The following is a 3,281-nucleotide window of genomic DNA, read 5'->3' as shown; positions in this document are numbered from 1 at the left end:
CAGACACAAAAATAAACTCAAAATGGATTCGAGACCTAAATGTAAGACCGGACACTATAAAACTCTTATAGGAAGACATAGGAAGAACACTCTTTGACATATATCACAGCAAGATCTTTTTTGATCCACCTCCTAGAGTAATGGAAAACAAATGGGAACTAATGAAACTTAAAACCTTTTGCAAAGCAAAGGAAACTACAAACAAGACGAAAATACAACTCTCAGAATGGGAGAAAATATTTCCAAACGAATCAATGGACAAAGGATTAATCTCCAAAATATATAAACAGCTCATGTAGCTCAATATTAAAAAAACAAACAACCCAATCCAAAAATGGGCAGAAGACCTAAATAGACATTTTCCAAAGAAGACATACAGATGGCCAAGGAGCACATGAAAAGCTGCTCAACATCACTAATTATTACAGAAATGCAAATCAAAACTACAATGAGGTATCACCTCACACCAGTTAGAATGGGCATCATCAGAAAATCTACAAACAACAAATGCTGGAGAGGGTGTGGAGAAAAGGAAACCCTCTTGCACTGTTGGTGGGAATGTAAATTGATACAGCCACTATGGAGAACAGTATGGAGGTTCCTTAAAAAACTAAAAATAGAATTACCTTATGACCCGGCAATCCCACTACTGGGCATATAGCCAGAGAAAACCACAGTTCAAAAAGACACATGCACCCGAATGTTCACTGCAGCACTATTTACAATAGCCAGATCACGGAAGCAACCTAAATGCCCATCGACAGACGAATGGCTAAAGAAGATGTGGTACATATATACAATGGAATATTACTCAGCCATAAAAAGGAACGAAATTGGGTCATTTGTAGAGACGTGGATGAATCTAGAGACTGTCATACAGAGTGAAGTAAGTCATAAAGAGAAAAACAAATATCGTATATTAATGCATATATGTGGAACCTAGAAAAATGGTATAGATGAACCGGTTTGCAGGGCAGAAACTGAGACACAGATGTAGGGAACAAACATATGGACACCAAGGGGGTAAAGAGGCATGGGGTGGGTGTGGGGGGTGGTGTGATGAATTGGGAGATTGGGATTGACATATATATAGTAATATGTATAAAATGGATAACTAATAAGAACTTGCTGTATAAAAAAATAAATAAAATAAAAGTAAAAAAAAATAGTATCTTATTGAATAACATAACTGGCACTTCAGAGAAATAACTCTCATGTGATAGAAAACCATGCAAAACTTCACCAGATTATTGAAATACAAGTGCCTATGAAAAGCTAATTTTCTTTAAAATACTGTGTCTTTTTAGGGGGAAATGCTTCCAGAATAAACGATATCATGTGTTTAAAAAAAAAAAAAACACTCGCGTTATTCTCAGACGACAAATTAACTAGCAAAGCAAGCCAGTTTCTTAAGTCCAGTCCCTAAATCCACTGCAAGGCCCTCTGCATAAAAGGCCTCACGCACCAGGGGGCAGCAGGAAGCCGCGCAGGCGGCCAGCTCGCTGCCGAGCTCAGCGCGGAGAGAACGGTGCTGCACCTGGGCGGAGGCGGGCGCCGGGCTCAGCTGCACCGCCAGCCGACATGGCGCGTGGTGGACGGTCACCTCCACTTTGAGGGGTTTTTCATCACTCTCCTCGGCATCCTGCGGAGGAGGCATCCTCCGAGCCGGCCGGCGTTAGGCTCCACAGGAGCCCCATGGGCTCCACACCCCTGAAGTCACCGCCCAGAGCTCGGAGATCGGTCCCTGGCCGGGTCCAACACCTCCCGCCCCACTGCCGTCCGCCTCATTGTCGGCAGGCGAGAGGAAGAGGCGGCCTCGATCACTGACCTCCAAAGGGCCCCGCTCCCTGGGGCCTAAGCCTTCCACTTTAATACCCAGGAGATTATTGGTTAGTCCAGTTTTGGGCTTGACGGCCAGGGTCGCAGCCTTTTGGGAGGAAAGGGATGATGTGGACACAGACTTCCGAAGCTGGACGGGAGTCCCGGGAGTTCGGAGCACGGCCTGGGCCGCCAGTCACTGGGTGCGGGGATCTTCGCGGCTTTGAGCGCAGGCACACAGACGTGGCTTGGGTGCAAGGGGAACCGGGCTCAGTAGGCGGGGCGGGGCCGGGAGGAGCAGGGGCGGGGCCGGCCGGAGTGCAGCAGGAGGGGCGGGGCCTGGAGGGGCGGGGCCCGACGGGGAGAAAGCAGGCCGGGGCGCAAGAGGACCTGGGCTGGTTCCTGGGGAGTCACTCAGTAAAGAGCTGCAAAAAGGGGCGACTTAGGAGGGCCCGGGGTCGGTTGTGCTTTTGGAGATCCCGAAGTGGGACCGTCCGGAAGAGACAGGAGCTTATCCCTAGCCTACCCTTCGACATGTCGAGAATGAGAAATTACTGAGAAATTACTGATTTGTGACAGAAAATGCCTCCGGTCGCCTTCTCTAAAATCGCTCTCTGGCCATCAGGGGACACTGTTCCCTAAACTTAGTTGGAGGCTACATGTACTAGGCTCCCGCCAAATTCCTTTTCTTGCTTGAGGTTATTTTTGCCTGGATTAATAAAGGCTGTTAAAAAAGAAAAAAAGAAAAAAAGACTGTCGAGATTAAAGTTTAAACGTTTACGATGAGGCAGAGTACAGATGTATACACTGTGGAAATAATCTATATTGTCCTGTGGCCTGGCATAATTATTAAAAATGTATATTTTTACATGCAGGGAAAAAAACTTACATTATATGACATTTATGGTTTGTTTTTTTAAAGAAAAAGGCGTAGAACTCACAAAATAAAACCGTCCATGTATACAAAATGGTTCTGGAAGGCTACACTTCAAGTTGGTAACAGTAAATACCTCTGGGAGAAGACTGCAATTGAGTAATGAGTTTAGAGGTTTTTAAATTTTATCTGTATTACTTGAATCTTTTACAATGAAGACTGTACTTATATAAGTAATTTAAAATTTGTTTTCCAGTATAGAATTCTATCTTAAAATGTACATGTAAACTGAGGTTAATTAACCCAGGTAAAACCATTCTATTAAACTGCTGTGTCAAGTAAGATGTGTGGATATGTAATCTTGAATTCCCTTTGGAACAATCTCATTTTCAGATATATATCTTATCGCTCTTACCCCATAAATAAGATTGTAATTATCATGTATTCTGATTTATGGATGGGAAATATTTGCCACTGAAAGCACATGGTTACTGGACCAAAAACCTTGTCTCTTTGAAAAGTACTTGTTTAAAGTCTGTCTTTGGAGAATACATGGCCGACTCCCAGTTTTAGAAAACAACTCAAGGAA

The sequence above is a fragment of the Balaenoptera ricei genome, chromosome 2 (genome assembly GCF_028023285.1).
Source record: "Balaenoptera ricei isolate mBalRic1 chromosome 2, mBalRic1.hap2, whole genome shotgun sequence".
In the NCBI taxonomy this organism is placed as follows: domain Eukaryota; kingdom Metazoa; phylum Chordata; class Mammalia; order Artiodactyla; family Balaenopteridae; genus Balaenoptera; species Balaenoptera ricei.
This window is presented reverse-complemented; position numbering follows the sequence as displayed.